This window comes from Cetorhinus maximus, unplaced genomic scaffold (genome assembly GCF_964194155.1).
Source record: "Cetorhinus maximus unplaced genomic scaffold, sCetMax3.hap1.1 HAP1_SCAFFOLD_360, whole genome shotgun sequence".
Classification (NCBI taxonomy): Eukaryota; Metazoa; Chordata; class Chondrichthyes; order Lamniformes; family Cetorhinidae; genus Cetorhinus; species Cetorhinus maximus.
In genome coordinates, this window is record NW_027596306.1 from 99,355 (window position 1) to 118,440 (window position 19,086).

General features: G+C 45.7%; 1 protein-coding gene and 2 pseudogenes across 1 annotated transcript in view; 1 reads left to right on the top strand and 2 right to left on the bottom strand.

Annotated features, from left to right (window-relative positions):
• Nucleotides 1–19,086, bottom strand: part of LOC144673390 (uncharacterized) — a 183,105-nt gene that overhangs the window by 96,949 nt on the left and 67,070 nt on the right. The window lies entirely within an intron of this gene.
• The window catches only part of LOC144673395 (uncharacterized), a 43,339-nt pseudogene continuing 33,416 nt past the window's right edge, over nt 9,164–19,086 (top strand).
• LOC144673388 (uncharacterized) lies at nt 15,722–16,796 on the bottom strand (annotated as a pseudogene).

Below are 19,086 nucleotides of genomic sequence, written 5' to 3' on the forward strand. Positions count from 1 at the left end.
ACTCAACAGGAAAAGCGGACATGGGAACGGGCACAATGCAGTACTAAGGAAGGATTTTGGTTTCATCCGGATGGACGGGTGGTCCGTCCCCGAAGTCTGTTTTTGCCCCTGTATTGCCTAGTGCATGCACAGGCACACATGAGCAAAGGAGGGATGCAACATGCGATTAACCAACAATGGTTTGCGCCAGGCATAACCCCAACCATACAAAAAATCACTCGCTCTTGTTCAATTTGCCAGCAGAATAACAAAGGGCCAGCAGCCAAGTATGATCACCTCCCGATGCTCAAGATACCCTTCGAAAATTTACAGATTGATTTTGTACATATGCCCCCGGCCTTGGGATATAAGTATATGCTAGTGATAGTGGACATGTTCACCCGAAGCTTATCCCACACGAAAAGATGATGCTCGAACGGTAGTGAAAATATTGTGGAAAGAAATAATACCTAGATACGGAATACCTATGGGAATAAATAGTGACCGAGGGACTCACTTTACCGGAGAGATAGTAAAAGACTTAGCGCAGGTTATGGGATTTCAGTGGGAATTGCATATTCCCTACCAGCCAAAGTCCTCAGGGATGGTAGAAAGGGTAAATGGGGAATTTAAAAACGCCCTGTCTAAAGTTTGTCAGGATAATAAACTCCGGTGGCCAGAAGCACTCCCAGTAGTGCTTTATGCTATGCGAAATAGAAACAATAGAGCCACTGGAATAACGCCCCATGAAGCTCTTATGGGACATCCTATGACTACTGGAGCCCAGCCCCCTGTATGTGCCGAAAAATTAGCCTTAGTTTGGAACGATGAACAGACTTTGGCTTACGCCCAAGCACTATGCAAAACTGCAGCTGAATTGCATGAGAGAGTAAGGTGGGCTCAGGTGACCGCAGAAGATACTCCTATACACAACTTCCAGCCAGGTGATCAAGTGTATGTAAAAAATCTAAATAAAGACTCTCTTTCTCCTAGGTGGAAAGGACCCTACCTCGTGTTGCTAACAGCTCGGTCAGCTTTGAAGGGAAGGAAGACTGGATCCATGTCACCCGCTGTAAAAAACATTGTCTGGCGACAGTATAGCAACTGTTACTAAGTGATTTAACTTCATTATGTATAGGATATTGTTATTTGTTATATTCCGCAGAGTATGCCCAAGGGACCCTCACCCAAACACCTTTTTGTCTCTATGCCGCACCTATGCTAGAGAAGTAGGTCAGGGTGCCTGTAGGATATGTGCCCAGACTCCCCAACATGGGAGAGAGATGGGTAATTGGCGTGCTGTTCCTCTAAATGACACTGAGTATGCTGACGTTCGAACTTTGGATATTGTAACACCGCAGCACAATATGTTTCGGGGTTGGTTCCGTCGCTCTCCACCTGCCAATGGGTGGAACTACACAGAACATGGGATTAGAATTAGACCCCCGTTAGAGCCGGTAAACGCCACCTGCTGGTGTTCCAACCTTACACTGAGCACTTATGATCTGGGATGAAGCTCCTGTCATACTACAGTATCATACATCTTTGACCTATCTGTCCGAAAGCCCGCCGGTGCTGAACATCCACCAGACCCTCTTAATGGTACATATTGGCTTTGTGGAGATAAAGCTTACCCCTGGTTGCCTGGGATGCCTCAGCTGTCCTTTTTCTCTAACATGTCTGTAGGAAATTCGGAAAAGAACAAAACCACTCCCACCTGGAGTGGCTGTTGCTACCTAGCATACTTAAATCCCTATCTTCGCCATATAGGTAAATCAGATATGCACCCACATTGGCGCCTACATCGCCGTGGCATCTCGGAATCTGAACGATTCTGGATGATTGCTTTGCCCCCTTATGGATCAGCTCGTAATTCACGTGAAATTATCAACCTGGCAGCTGCGCTTGAAAAAGTCGCTAATTCAACGGCTGATGCTCTGATTAAAACACAGAAGCAGATCTCAGCCAGCACCACTGAAATGATAGCATTACGCCTAACCGTATTACAAAACAGGATGGCCCTTGACTTCCTTCTAGCTGAAAAAGGTGGCACTTGTGCTATGATAGGCTCAGAGTGCTGCACTTCAGTCCCCGATGTCTCTGAAAATATCACTGACTTTGGAAAGCATGTCATGGACAAGGTACAAGAAATAAAGAAGGCTGGGGAAAGTTCGAGCGATTTTTATAAAAAAGATTCTCAGTGGTCTACAATACTAGGTTGGTTTTCTGGTTGAGGAAGTTGGTTGCTATACTTTTTAATTGGGATAGTCGTAGCATGTATCATAGGGTGCTGTGCGTGTGTTACTTTACGGATTTGCTGCTCCCAGATTATCAATAGTGTCTCCACTGGATTAGGGGGTGCCCCAATCATTCCCCAAATGATGCGCACTGGCCCCAGCGAAGCCCACTGGTGGGGAGAGAAAGTTTACCCCGCCAGGGACCGGCCTTTTCCTCATGGTTATGAACCCCCGTATGATGATGAAGATATTATTCCTCACTGGTGTTAATCTAAAAGAAAAGATTAACAAGGAGGGACAGTGGAGGAATAAAATATGTGTGTAATTGGGGATGAAATAAAATACACATATAATTGTGAATGAAATAAAATACACGTATAATTGTGAATGAAATAAAATACACATACAATTGTGAATGAAATAAAATACACCTATATTTGTGAGAGAAATAAACTTAAAATACATGTATAATGTAATTTACTGTAGACTGTCCCCAAACAGTCACGCAGCCAGCACATAAATTAGCAAATCAAAGGGCCAGTGCTACCTTCCCAGACTAAGGGGCTCCGGATGTCAGATACGGTGGCAAAATCTAAGAGAAAAAAACTATTGTGAGTGTGCATTGCCCAGGATATGTAACCAATTATCACTGTCTATTTGCTAAACCATTGACATTGTCCTGTCTATTTGCTAAACCATTGACATTGTCCTGTCTATTTGCTAAACCATTGACATTGTCCTGTCCATTTGCTAAACCATTGACATTGTCCTGTCCATTTGCTAAACCATTGACATTGTCCTGTCTATTTGCTAAACCATTGACATTGTCCTGTCTAATCGTGAAACCATTAACACTGATTGCTATTTTTTGAAACCATTTGAAACTATTGTAATTGCCCAAGTTTCTGTCACGAATCTTTTGCTTTATCTATGTGTGTAAAGAGGTGCTAGGCCTGCTGAGTTTTTCCAGGTAATTCTGTTTTTGTTAGGCAGAGACTGGTTCGCTCCGTTGTATGCAACTAGGCTCTCCGTGATATCACGACTTTAATAAAGACTTCCTAGACAAACCTCCAGGTTCTGAGTGTTCACTCCGTTTTTCTGCGACAGATTCTGTGGTGACAAGTGGTCCTCGTGTTTTTATCTGAGACAGGCCTCAGCCCAGTCATTTGCCCCGAGTGTTGATGTGATGGTTCAAGCGAAGAGATGCCGGGTACCGGGAGCAGCAGGAACAATAAATAAAACGAAGGTGTCAGTAAATACTGATATAGTTTATTTGTATCTAGTTCCATTTTTATAAATTCTGCTGAATGTGGCCCTCACCCAGTGTCAGGATATTGGATCAGAGCCACCATGGAAAATGAATTTGACACTGGTGAGATAGACAATGTCAACCGGATCCTCAGTATCTCTAACCACCTCCAGCCCCACAACCCTTCCTGTAAATACAAGGTGGTGTTCTTGGATTACACCCTGAGATAGACAATGTAATTATATTTTAACCTTTATTCTTCAAGTAAAGTATCTCTTGTCGGGCTGTTCTCAAGGTTGCGCAAGATGAAACCAAACAGTGATTTATTTGTACTTCTTGCAGTTTAGTTACTGTATTCACTGCTCATGATGTGGTCTGCTCTACATTGGGAAGACCAAACACAGATTGGGTGATCACTTTGTGGAACAACCTCCGTTCAGTCTGTGAGCTTGACCCTGAGCTTCCGGTCACTTGTCATTTTAATTCTCCGCCCCACTCCCACTCTGACCTCTCTGTCCTTGGCCTCCTGCGGTGTTTCAATGAAGCTCAATGGGGACTCGAGGAACAGCAGCTCATCTTTCAATTCGGCACTTTACAACCTTCCACACTCAACATCGAGTTCAGCAGTTTCTGCACCAACAGTGAGTTGTCAGGATCTGGAACATTCTACCTGGAAAGGTGCTGGAACCTGATTCTATCAGGAATTTTAAAAGGGAGTTGACAGGGATTTGGGATTGAGGAACTTACAGGGTTACAAATAGAAAGTGGGTGTGTGGGACGAATACAATTGCTCTTTCAAAGAGACAGCACAAGCACAAAGGGTTGAATGGCCTCCTTCTGTGCTCTAAGTTTCGATGATTCTAGGAGTTGGCCATTTAGCCCCTCGAGTCTGTCCCACTATGCAATCAGATCACGGCTGATCTGTGACCCTTTGTCTCCTGTCCCTTGATTTATACCTTGTGTTAGGAAGGATCTATCAATGCCAGATTGAAACTGAACATTGATCAAGCATGAACTGCTAATTCAGGAAGAGAATTCCAAACTTCTCCCAACTTTTTCTGAAGAAGATTTTCCTAATCTCATCCCTGAAAGTTCTGGCTCTAAGTTTTAGACTATGTTCCTCAGTCCTGGATTCCCCAACCAATGGAAATTGTTCCCTTCTATCTACCACACCATGTCCAATTTATATCATGAAAACTTCGAGAAAATCCTCCCCAAACTTCTAAATTCCAGGGAATACAAACCTCGCCGTGAGATGATGAATATTGGCAGAATGAATAGGGTACTCAATGGTACAGTCCTAAAGGGTGTGTAGGGACTGGGGGACCTGGGGTTGATGTGCATACACATTTGAAGGCGAAAGGACATATTGAGAGAGCAGTACGCAAAATATATGAGATCGTGGGCTTCAAAAGCAGATTTAATGTGTATAAACACAGGGAAAATAAGCTGACCCGTCATAAAGCTCTGGTTAGGTCACAACAGGAGTATTGCATCCAGTTCTGGTCTCCACACTTTAGGAAAGGGGTGAGGGTCCTTGAGAGGATGCGGAGGAGATTTACCAGAATGGTTCCAGGAAGAAGGGAATTCGGTTACAAAGTGAGATTGGAGAATCTGAAGTTGTTCTTCTTGGAGTTACAGAGTTGAGGGGAGATTGAATAGAGGTGAACAAGATTGTGACAGGTTAAGATAAGGTGGACAAAGAAAATGTTGTTTCCATCTGGTGATGGTACAAAGATTAGGGGGACACAGATTCAAGGTTATGGGCAAAAGATACAGGGCAAATGCAGGGAGGAATATTTTACACAACATGTGGTAATAACCCAGAACTCACTGCCTACGAGCAGGCTGGAAGCAGACATGATAAATGCTTTAAAATTAAATTGGACCAGCATTTAAGAGAAATAAACATGCAGGGGGTTGAAGACACAGCGGGGCAATGAGACAGACTGGACTGCTCTACAGAGAGCTGGCATTGACTCAGTGGGCTGAATGGCCTCTATCTGTGCTGTAATTACTCTGATGCATTTGTTTGACCACTCCTCATAATTTAACCCTTGGAGTTCAGTTGTTATTCAGGTACATCTGCACTGCTCTCCCACTAAGGCCAATATGTTCTATCCTTCCTAAAGTGTGATGCCCAGAACTGAACACAGTATTCCTGTCCTGATGAAATTTCATGTTGACTCGAAACATTAACTCTGTTTCTCTCCACAGATGCTGCCAGGCCTGCTGAGTACTTCCAGCATTATTTATTTTTATTACAGTGGTTCAGGTGCAGTCTAACCAGGATTTTGAAAATGTCGGTGCTTTTCCCACAAACAGAACAAACCTTTTTCCTTCCACAGTCAAAGTCCGATGATATTCAGGACCTGAGGAATCGAGTGACTCTGTTAGATCTTGATGTGAAGTTTGGTTTGAGTTTCCCATCTGCAAATCCGTCCCATTGAAAATCCTGTACAAAGGACATTATAAAAATCCACCCCTGTCAGTCCAGGATAGAAATTAAGAGACAAACATTTCTCTGGGATGGAGTTTGCTGTGTGTAAATCCTCCCCTTCTAACCCCCTGTAAAAGGAGTTTCCAAGCACTGGGTGTAAACTGGGCTCCGGGAGTTTGTAATCCGGGTTTGGAGTCCTACACCGGGTGTTTGTGAACCCTCCCAGTCCACCCTCCGGCTCCATTCCTCTCCTGCACTCGGCCCTTTCTCAACCGCTGGACTTTCAACCCGGCCGCCTTGATACCGATCCCCACCCGCGCTGCGCATGCTCCAATTCAAGCCCGGCCACGCCCCTCATTCACTCCGATTGGCCGGAGGAACAGCCGCTCCCGCTGGTCCTCCAGGCCCGCCCCCTGTCCCTATTGGTCCGGAGCTACCGTCAATCATTGTCAGCTGGAGCATGTGTAGCGCGTGAAATCAGGCGTGAGGAGAACTGGAGCGAGCGGATTTAAAATGCGGGATTTACAAAGAGCGAGTGCGGACTGAGAGCTGGAAAAAAAGCCCGTGAGCATAGATAGGGCTGGCGGGTGAGTTGGGAGGCTTTATGAATTCACGGTCTCTGTCCTAAACCCTCAATAAGGAACCATCCTTCCAAACACAGATTAGGCAATTTCTCCGGAAGTAGGCCCGAGTTAACGGCCGCCAACTTTATAGGGGGCAAGGAGCAGCAGAGCGCATGTGCGGTCACCATCTTTATAGAGGGCAAGGCGCAGCAGAGCGCATGTGCGGTCACCATCTTTATAGGGGCAAGGCGCAGCAGTGCGCATGTGCGGTCACCATCTTTATAGGGGGTAAGGAGCAGCAGAGCGTATGTGCGGTCACCATCTTTATAGAGGGCAAGGAGCCGCAGAGCGCATGTGCGGTCACCATCTTTATAGGGGGCAGGAAGCAGCAGAGCGCATGTGCGGTCACCATCTTTATAGGGGCAAGGAGCAGCAGAGCGCATGTGCTGTCACCATCTTTATAGGGGGCAAGGAGCAGCAGAGCGCATGTGTGGTCACCATCTTTATAGCGGGCAATGTCCAACAGGGAGCATGCGTGGGCGCCATCTTTACAGAGGCTGCAGGCCCGGATGAATGACCCGCAGGAGGGACAATAAATCAGAGATAGAGTTTGGTGTGAAATCAATGGGTTGTTGTAAAACAGGAGATCAGGGTAACAGTCAGAAACAACAACAGCTTCTATTAACATCATAAATCATCCCAGTGAGCTTCACAGGGAAATTATAAAATAAAGTATAACATTCAGACACAGAAGGAGGTGACCAAAATACTTAAATAGTCACTTGTTTGTACAGAATTTGATTATTACTGAAAAAAGAGACAAGCTGTCAAAGCTTTTCCTGTTGCACTCACCAGGACAGACGCAAGAATCCCAAATTTCAAAGGGAACCACAATTTATACTGCACGAGAAAAGGGTGCTGATTGGTTGGCCTGTCGGCTCTGATTGGTTGTTGCCATGGACAATACAGCCAGGAGCTGTCATCCCCTCTGCTTTTGTTTAACTCCACAAAAGACCCCGTGCCTGGACTTGTTCCTTCTGCCTGCAGAGGCCAGGTCCCTGTGGATGAACATATGTAGCTTCTAGCAAGTGTAAGTGAGACACATTACAAGCCTGACTGATAATTTTTGAAATTTGGTATTCTTCCCTCTATCCTGATGAGTACAAGATAAAATGTTTTGACAGAATGTCTTTTTTTATTAATACTAAGTTGTCTTAAAGGGGGAAAGTGTGGTAGACAGAGGGAGAGAATCTCAGAGCTTGGGGTCGAGGGAACTGAAGGCACGGACACGAATGGTGGAGAAATTAAAACAGGGAATGCTAGAATTAGAGCAGTGCAGATATCATAGAGGGTTGTGGGTCTGCAGGAGCCACAGAGAGGAGGCCATTGGGGGATTTGAAAACAAGGATGAGATTTTTAAAATCGAGTCGCTCCTTGAACGGGAGCCAAGGAAGGTCAGGGAATGGGCCTAGCTGTGAGTGAAGACACAGACAGCAAAAATATGGATGTCTTCAAGGTTACGGAGGGCAGAATGTGGGAGACCAGCCAGGAGTGTGTTGGAATGGTCAAGTCTGGAGGTAAAAATGGCTGTGATAAGGGTTTCAGCAGCAGATGAGACACTCCTGAGACAGGGGTGGGGTCGGGTGATATTACGGAGGTGGAAACAGGCGATCTTAGTAATGGCACAGACATGAGGTCAGCAGCTCATTTCGAGATCAAATGTGACACCGAGGTTGTGAACAGACTGGTTTAATCTCAGACCGTTCCCAGGGAAAGGGATGGAGTTGGTATCTGGGAAATGGAGATTGGAGCAGGGACTGAAAACAGTGTCTTCAGTCTTCTCAGTGTTTAATTGGAGTTAATTAGTCATCAGGAAGAGAAGCAGGAACCAGAATGGGCCATGAGACTGATCCCAGGTTTAACTCAGTTAGAGAGGGAGAGAAGGAAGGAAGGAAACTCTGGGACATTGGGAGAAACCACCTTCATAATCGCTCATTAAATCTCCACACAGTTAGTTTTGAACACAAGGTTAACATCTGCTATTCTGTCTGGTCGGTCAGGGGGTTTCAGATTAATGTTTTGTCACGAGTAATCACTGAGGTGAATGATCAGACATATTGTCAACTCCAATTATAGAAATTTGTTAAAAATATACAGAAAGAATTGTCCAAAACTCTGTTTGGATTTCAGCACAGGGAGGAGGGAGAGTGTGTGGGATGGGGATTTGCAGCTTTGGGGGAACAAGAGAGGAAAAAATGTTCCATAGAATTGTCTGTTCTGAATTTCTATCCTGTTCTTACAGTGATGGATCTTGTAAACTCCTTTTACAGATAATTAGAAGGGGAGGATTTTCAGGCAGGAAACTCAAACCAAACATCACATCAAGATCTGACACAGTCACTCGATTCATCAGGACCTGAATATCATCACCTTTGAATGTGGACGGAGAAACGTTTGTCTGTTCTGTCTGTGGGAAAAGATTTCAAACATCAGTGTGACTGGAAAAGCACCGAGACACACACACACCCGAGTGAGAGTATCCCTGTGAACTGACTGTGGAAAGAGCTTTAACCAGTTACACAGCCTGAAATAACATCACACCATTCACAGCAGGGAGAAACTGTACACGTGTTCTCTGTGTGGACGAGGCTTCAACTGATCATCAAACTTAGAGAGACACAGGGACACCTGGACCATGGAGAAACCGTGGAAATGTAAGGACTGTGAGAAAGGATTCAATCGTCCATCCGAACTGGAAACCCATCGACGCAGTCACACTGGGGAGAGACCGTTCACCTGCTCTGAGTGTGGGAAGGGATTCAAGCGGTTATCCCACCTGCTGACACACCAGCGAGTTCACACTGGAGATAGGCCATTCACCTGCTTTGAGTGTGGGAAGAAATTCACTCTGTTATCCCACCTGCTGACACACCAGCGAGTTCACACTGAGGAGAGGCCATTCAGTTGAACTTCCTGTGAAAAGAGATTCAGGACTTCATGGAACCTCAAAGTACACCAGCGAATTCACACTGGAGAGAGGCCTTTCACCTGCTCCGAGTGTGGGAAGGGATTCACTCAGTCATCCCACCTGCTGACACACCAGCGAATTCACACTGCAGAGAGACCATTCACCTGCTCCCAGTGTGGGAAGGGATTCACTCAGTCATCCACCCTGCTGAAACACCAGCGAATTCACACAAGGAGAGGCCATTCCGCTGCACTTCCTGTGTAAAGAGATTCAGCCTTCATTCCACCTCAGTGTACGCCAGTGAATTCACATGGGAGACAGGCTGTTCACCTGCTCGGAGTGTGGAAAGGGATTCACTCATTTATCCAACCTGTTGAGGCACTAGCGAGTTCACAATGGGGAGATGCTGTTCACCTTCTCCGAATGTAGGAAGGGATTCACTTAGTCATCCCACCTGCTCAGACAGCAGTGAGTTCACAAGTGTCTGCAGAGGTTGGATTCTGCTGTTATTGCTGCTGTTAATCACATGCGGAACTGAACTGTGTTCATTCTGACAGTTTTGGTTTGTTTCTATTGCTGTTCATAATCCCTGTAACTGGGCTGAAGTTTAATATCTTGAAGTCTGTTAAATAAATCAGTTTTGTTTCATACTCTCAGAATGTCGAGTCCTTGATTTCTCCAGGATAAGAGAAGACTGATTGATGTCCTGTTCCTAATGGCTCCATTTTTGGATCTTTTCTCCTCTCTTAACTCTAGATTCTTTCAGTTCTCAGACCTTTGGTTACTCTCATGGATATGTCCCAGCTCCCCACAACTCCCAGAGAGCCTTGGGATCCAGGGAAGTATCAGTGTTAAAAACAGAAAATGCTGGAAATAACCGATACTTTTCCAAGTGCCAATTGATTTTCTCCCAGATTATTGTCTCCAGCCTTTCCCCACAACTGATATGAAGCTGATTGTCCTAGAATAGCTGTGTTTTTGAACAGGGGTGTAACATTTACAATCTATCAGTTCTTTGACACCACTACTATATAAGGAGGATTGGAAGATTGTGACCAGAGCCTCCACAAGTTCCATGTGAAGGATGCTGTCTCTGACAGTGCAGCAGTCCCTCAGTGTCACCCTGGAGTGTCAGCCTAGATAATGTGCTCAGGTTTATTAATATTTCCTCTTGTTATTGATGTGGGTCATTAAGAAACAATGGACTCTTATGATGTCATCCAGTCCCAGTGCAATGATGTCATCCAGTCCCAGTGCGATGATGTCATGAAGACTATTAAATACCAGCGGAGCCTTAGTGGTGAAAACAGTTTTGTTCGAGATGGCAGCAAGTCCATTACTGATAGATGTGGATTATGAAGCTGAGCAACACGTACAGTATATATCCCATCTCCTGACACTCTGCCCCCACCTCTCGACACACTGCCCCCATCTCCCAACACCCTACCACCATCTCCTGACACTCTGCCCCCACCTATTGACACACTGCGCCAATCTCCCGACACTCTGCCCCCATCTCCCAACTCCCGACATGCTGCCCCATCTCCCGACACTCTGCCCCATCTCCCGACACACTGCCCCATCTCCCAACACTCTGCCCCCCATCTCCCGACACTCTGCCCCCATCTCCTGACACTCTGCCCCCGTCTCCCGACACTCTGCCCCCATCTCCCGACACACTGCCCCATCTCCCGACACTCTGCCCCCATCTCCCGACACTCTGCCCCCATCTCCCGACACACTGCCCCCATCTCCCCACACTCTGTCCCATCTCCTGACACTCTGCCCCATCTCCCGACACTCTGCCCCCATCTCCTGACACGCTGCCCCCATCTCCCGACACTCTGCCCCATCTCCTGACACTCTGCCCCATCTCCCGACACTCTGCCCCCATCTCCTGACACTCTGCCCCCATCTCTCGAGCAGCCCGTCTCTACCTCTGCTGAACCCACACAGGATGCACCATGTTGAAACCAGAGGAAAGGCCTGGGTGAGAAATTTTAATTCACCAAGGGTGTGCACATGGGGGTTTGACAAAATATTAAGTTTCCTGTTTTTAACAAGGACACAGAAAATGTATTCATTGGAACCACTTCCAGCTCTTGTCCATTCTGACATCCCGTGGGCCAGCTCACCCTCTCACTGGGTTCATGCTGAATGTCAATCCAGGCTGGGAGCCATTGGGTGGATGGGCAATGGGTGGATGAGTGGCTGAAGGAATGTTCAGTTCACAGGGAGGGGGATGGGGGAGGGGGGTTGGTGCTGGTGGTGGGAAGTGTTCATTCTGAAGGAGTCCCACCTGAAACAGTGACCACTAACTTATCACTTTCCAATGGTGATTGACCTGATGTTTATTTCTCCAGGTTTGTTCTGTTCAGTATTTATATATTTTTTTATCTTTGCTAAAACATATTGTTCTGACACTGAAATACAGAGAATTTTAATTATGTTAATGTCAATCTCCATCGAGTGCACAGGAGGACTCAACTGGTCAAAACTTTTTATGGTATCAATAAACAAAAATCCTACAAGATGTTTTTTTGGGGAATTGTTTTTCTCTGAGACCAGGGATGGTCAAACTATGTCCCAAAGTTCAGATTTGGGCCTTGAGCCTGGGCTATGGGGCCCACATACATGGAGCACCATTACCAGATGTCCTTCATCCCCGATTTTAATCACTCCACCATTGGTGGCCGTGCCTTCAGCTGCCTGGACCCTAAGCTCTGAAATTTTCTCCCTAAACCTCTCACCTTTCTCATTCACTTTCCCCCTTTCAGACACTCCTTATAACTAACCTCTTTGACCAAGCTTTTGGCCATCTGGCCTAATATGTCCTGCTCCTGTGAAATTCCTTGGGACATTTTACCATGTTAAAAGCTTGATATAAATAGAAGTTGTTGTTGTTCTTCACAGTATCACATTATCTTTACAGTGTGGAAGGAGGCCAATTTGTCCATTGAGTCTGCACTGACTCGCTGAAAGAACATTCCACCTAGTCCCACTCCCCTGCCTTATCCCCGTAACCTTGCACATTCTCTCTCTCCATGTAACAATCCAATTCCCTATTGAATACCTCGATCGAACCTGTCTCCACCACCCTTTCAGGAAGTTTGTTCCAGAATCCAACCACCCTCTGGGTGATTTTTTTCCCCTCACATCACAATTGCTCCTTTTTTCAATTATTTTGAATCTGTGCCCTCCAGTTCTTGATGTTCTCTTGAGTGCGAACATTTTCTCACTACCCTGTCCCCACCCCTCAGGATCTTGAATACGTCTATTAAATCTCCTCTCAGCCTTCCTTTCTCCAAGGAAAACAGTCCTAACCTCTCTAATCTATCCTCATTGCTACAGTTCTTCATCCCGGGAATCATTCTTGTTAATCTCCTATGGATTCTCTCCAAAGCCTTCACATCCTTCCTCAAGTATGGTGCCAAGAACTGGACACAGTACTCCAGGTGAAGCCTAACAAGTGTCTTCTACAAGTTCAACATGACCTCCTTACTCTTGTACTCAATACCCATATTAATGAAGTCTAAGATACTAAATGCTTTATTAACTGCTCTCTCAACATTCCCTGTCATCCTCAATGACTTAAGTACGTACACACCGAGGTCCCTCTGTTTCTGCACCTCCTTTAGAGGGTCTCCCTTTATTTTATGCTATCTCACCATACATTTCCTGCCAAAACAAATCACCTCACACTTCTCTGCATTGAACTTCATCTGCCACTTGTCTGCCCAATCCACCAACATGTCTATGTCCTTTTGAAGTTCATGACTTTCCCTATCACAGTTGACAACATTTCCAATCTTCGTATCATCCGCAAATTTTGAAATCATGCCCTGCGCACCACAGACTAGGTGATTAATATATATCAGGAAGGGCAGGGGTCCCACCACTGACCCCTGAGCAATTCCACTACAAACCTTCCTCCAATCTGTAAAACAAACATTTACCACTACTCTCTGGTTCCTTTCACTCGGCTAGTTTCTTATCCAAGTTCCTACTTTCCCTTTTATTCCATGGCCGAGAATTTTGCTGAAAAGTCTTTTGTGTGGCACCGTATCAAATGCCTTTTGAAAATCCATATACACATCAACGTTTCCCTTATTAACCCTTTCTGCTACCTCCTCAAAACACCCCAGCAAGTTAGTTAAACATGATTTTTTTCCTTGATGAATCCATGCTGGCTTTCTTTAATTGTCCTGCACTTGTCTAAGTGATGATTGATTTTATCCCATACTTATTGTTTCAAAAGTGTCCCTGCCACTGAGGTCAAAATGACTGGCCTGTAGTTGCCAGCTTTATCCTTACATCCCTTTTTGAACAAGGGTGTAACATTCACAGGTCTCCAGTCCTCTGGCACCTCTTCTGTGTCTGAGGAAGGCTGGAAGATTATCACTCGTGCCTCTGCACTTGTATTGCCTCTGTTCTTGCTGTTCAGTGAGACCTGACCACTAACTGAGTGAGTGAGTCTGTATCAATGTAACTCAGATAGACACTGCTTGTTGGAACAGACCTGGGGAGAAGGAAGCTTTGAATTAGCCACTAGAATTTCTGTTCTCCACAATTGGGAATAGGGAATGCTTTCCAAACATTCAAAACGACGAATCAAGTCATTAAAGAGCATTTGTTTTTAGCTGAATTATTTGCTAGAATTAGAGTGAAGGAGTGGGATTGACCCACAGCCTGAGCCACCACTTTAAGGACAGGAAGAGAGAATCTGGAGAGGGGAAAAGAATTAGCAGGTGACTGGGCACTGAATCTGGAACAATGAGCAGAGAGAGGGAGGAGTGTGTGGGACAGGGATTTATAGATTTGGGGGAAATGAAAGGAGAAAGAATATTCCATCGAAACTAGAATTGTCTGTTCTGAATTTCTATCCTGTACTGACAGTGTTGACTTTTGTAAACTGTGTTTACAGGGGATTAGAGGGAGAGGATTTTCAGATGGGGAAACTCAAACCAAAAATCTCGACAAGATCTTATAGAATCACTGAATTCATAAATGACCAGCCTTTGATTATGGAAGGAGAAGTGTTTGTCTGTTCTGTCTGTGGGGAATTTTCACATCATAATTTGACTGGAAACTCACCAAGACACATACACCTGAGTCAGAACATATGTCGGGGTCAAACCTGACATCACTTGTGCAAAAAGTCTGGTTTAGTCTCAGACAGTTGCCAGGGAGAGGAATCGAGTTGGTATCTAGGGAATGAAAACAATGGCTTTGGTCTTCCCAATATTTAATTGGAGGAAATTTCTGCACATCCACCATTGAATATCAGACAAACAATCTGATAATTTAATAAAAGTGGAGAAGTGGAGAGAGGTGGTGGTGAGGTAGAGCTGGGCACTGTCAGTGTACATGTGATAACTGACATTGTGTTTTCAGAAGATGTCGCTGTGGGGAACATGTTGATGAGAAATAAGAGGCCAAGGCTGGATCCTTTGGGGACACCAGAGATAACTATGGGAAGGGAAGACATTACAAGTGATTCGCTGACGATGGTTAGATAGAGAAGAATAAAACCAGGAGAGAACAGCCCCACCCAGCTGGACGACAGTGGAAAGGTGTTAGAGCAGAATGGTGTGGTCAACCCTGTCAAAGGCTACAGACAGGTAGAGAAGGGATAGTTTCCCTTTGTCCCAGTCACATAAGATGTCATTGGCGCTTTGATCAGTGCTGTTTCAGTACAGTGGCAGGGCAGAAACCTGATTGGAGGGATTCAAACATAGAGTTCTGGGAAAGATGGGCACGGATTTGGGAGGTGTGAACATGTTTGAGGAGTTTGGAGAGGAAAGGGAGGTTGGAGATGGGACAGCAATTTGTAAGGGCAAGGCCAAAGGTTTGTTTATTGACGAGGGCTTGATGATGTCAGATTTGAAGGAGAGAGGGACAGTAACTGAAGAGACATTGACAATCTCAGCGAACATGGGGAAGTTGGGTGACCAGCAGTTTAGTGGGAATAGGGTCAATGGAGCAGGAGGTGGGTCTCATGGACAAGATGAGCACTAAGGTGGCATGAGAGGAAATGGGAGCGAAACTAAAGAAAGCTGTGGCTTCAGGGCTCAGACAAGGGGGATCTTTAGAGACAGTTTGTCCCGGTGGGCTAGTGGAAGGGAGGGAAGCAGCAGAGGCAGCTGATCAGATTGTTTCAATCTTAGTGCCAAAGAAGCTCCATGAGCTCCTCACACTTGTTGTTGGAGGTGAGGATGGAGGAGACGGGGAGAGAGGGAGAGCACTTCAAAAGGACCTAATTTGTATGTTTAACACAGAGCTGATTTATTTGACTTTATTCAGAATAATAATGGCTATAACTGGGTTGGAGTTTATTAACATTAGTAGAAACAGATCCCAGTCAACTTGGTTCAGTCTAGGATGTGAATAACCGCAAAATCCATTCACTGTTGTCACTTGTGAATTCGCTGGTGTCTCAGCAGGTGGGATAACCTTCTCACACTCGGAGCAAGTGAATGGTCTCTCTCCAGTGTGAACTCGCTGGTGTGTCAACAGGTTGGGTAACTGACTGAATCCCTTCCCACACGCGGAGTAGGTGAACGGTCTCTCTCCAGTGTGAACTCGCTGGTGTGTCAACAGGTTGGGTAACTGACTGAATCCCTTCCCACACGCGGAGTAGGTGAACGGTCTCTCTCCGCTGTGAACTCGCTGATGTGCAGTGAGTTGAGATGACCACCTGAACCCAGTCCCGCATTGAGAGCACCTGAATGGTTTCTCGTCACTGTGAACACGTTGATGGGACATCATTTCCCCGGAGCTTTTATAGCACTTCCCGCAGTCTGAGCATTTGAACGGTCTCTCCCCAGTGTGAATTCGCTGGTGTTTCAGCAGGTTAGTTGAATGAGTGAATCCCTCCCCACACACTGAGCAGGTGAATGGTCTCTCCCCAGTGTGAACTCGCTGGTGTGTGTGCCAGCAGGTCAGATGTCTGAGTGAATCCTTTCCCACACGTGGAGCAGGTGAACGGTCTCTCCACAGTGTGAAGTCGCTCATGTTTCAGCAAGTTGAATGGCTGAGTGAATCCCTTCCCACACACGGAGCAGGTAAATGGTTTCTCCCCAGTGTGAACTCGCTGGTGTGTCAGCAGATGGGATGAACAAGTGAATCCTTTCCCACACATGGAGCAGGTGAATGGTTTCTCTCCGGTGTGACTGTGCCGATGAGTTTCCAGTTCAGACGGGTAATTGAAACCCTTCCCACAGTCTCCGCATTTCCATGGTTTGTCCCCATTCTCACTGCATTTATGTTTTGACAGGCCTGATGATCGGCTGAAGCCTCGTCCGCACACAGAACACGTATATGTTTTCTCCCCACTGTGAATGGTGCTTTTTCCTTCCATGTTCAAAATCCGATGATATTCAGGATTTGATAACTTGGGCGACTCCGTCAGATCCTGATGTGATGTTTGGTTTGAGTTTCCCGACTGTAAATCCTCCCCTTCTAACACCCTGTTGAATTGATTTAAAACATAAAAAAGGGAATGAGAGAGAACCCACAAAAACACAAAGGCAGGTTGTGAAATTGAGCTGAATGAATCTGGGAATTTTTGGGGCCGGCACGAGGAAAGAGTGACCATGAAAACTGCTGGATTGTCATAAAAACCCAACTGGTTCGCTAATGTCCTTCAGAGAAGGGAACCTGCCACCCGGTCTGGGCCGACACAAGACTCTGGTGTCAAAAATAAAACAAGTATTAGGGGCAGCAGGAGACAACATGGCCCTTCGAGACTGCTCCGTCATTCAACATGATTGTGGCTTCTCTTAGGCTTCAACTCCACTTTCCCGCCCACTCCCCATATCCCTCGACTCTCTGAGACACCAAAAATCTCCCCACCTCAGCCTGAAATATATTCAATGATGGAGCATCCACAGCCTGCTAGGCTGGAGAAAAGGAGAGAGAGAGAAAGTCAGAGAGGGGAGTGGGAGAGGCAGGGGTGAGGAGAGGGCTTTTCAGAGACCTATAAATAGACCAGAACTTTGACAGAATCTCCCAAACCTTCAACCTCTACCCCCGAGAAGGATCAGGGTAGCAGGTGTATGTGAACACCATCACCTCCAAGTTCCCCTCCAAGTCACACACCCTCCTGACTTGTCTGACATCCAGAACTGGATGAACAGAAATTTCATCCATTTAAATATTGGGAAGATTGAAGCCATTGTCTTCAGTCCCCACTACAAACTCCACTCCCTAGACACCGACTCCATCCCTCTCCCTGACAACTGTCTGAGACTGAACCAGACTGTTCACAACCATGGTGAAATATTTCACCCCAAGATGAGCTTCCAACCACATATCCACATCATCACCAAGACCGACTATTTCCACCTCAGTAACATCGCCCGACTCCACCCCTTATTTTAAAATTTCTGCATGGCTGCTCCCTATTGCTGGAATCTCCTCCAGCATCACAACCTTCGGAGATATCTGCGCTCCTCTAATTTGGCCTACTGAGTGTTCCTGATTTCTATTGTTCCACATTCGTGCCCATTCTGTCACTTTCCAAGGCTCCAAGCTCTGGAATTCACTCCCTAAACCTCCGCCAGTCACTACCTCTTTTTCCTCCTTTAATTTACTCTGTAAAACCCACTTCTTTGACCAAACGCTTGGTCACCTGCCCTAATATCTCCTCATGTGGCTCAGTGTCAAACCTTGCTTTGTAACATTTCTGTGAAATGCGTTGGAACATTATCTTACATTAAAAGTGCTCTATAAATACAAGTTGTTGATTTGGACATATATCAATGTTCTTTCATCATCACTGGGTGAATAACCTGTAACTCCTTACCTAACAGCATTGTGGGAGCACCTTCACCACACGGACTGCAGCGTTTCAAGAAGGTCAAACATCATCTTCTCCACAGGTAACTGGGGATTGGCAATATTTGCTGGTATCTGTGGAGAGGGAAACAGAGTAAATGTTTCAGGGTTTGCAGAATGATTTACACGAGTAAAAATGCTGCAGAATTTGATGATCAATATAAGCTCAGAAGTGGAATAGAAATGGACTATAGTGCAGGAAAAACAATTCCTGACTATGAAAGATACTGTGGGAAGATAAAGCTGGGAACCAGCAGCACATGGTCAGGGGATGGGCAGCAGTGGAAACCTCATTGAGACACGGTCAGCAGAAGTAACAATAAAATACTAAACATAACTCAGATAGATCCATTATTAGAGACAGAGGAAGGTGGACAATGGTAGAGAGGTGATCAGGGAGGGCAGAGGTGAAACAGAGCAATGGATGGACATGGATTCAGATCCACAGTAAAGGAGTCACACCAGCCCCAGAGATTTGGAACCTCTCACAGAAAACAGAGCACAGCACTAAAAGCTCTAAATTGTAGACGGATGGTGAAAAATACTCACCTCAGAAACAATATCACCATTTTCAAATTTAAACTCTCCTGCTGGAGCCTGCAGCTGAAAAGATAGCAGAAACACTGGAGTCAGAGAAAAATCTCCCAGTTGAGGAAATACCCAGGAAGCAGGGTGATGTCACCATGTAATTGTCAATGTGCGATGATGTCACAGTGTAACTGTCGATGTGTGATGATGTCACAGTGTAACTGTCGATGTGCGATGATGTCACAGACACAGAACATCTGGGTCTGTGCAAACCAGTGATCACC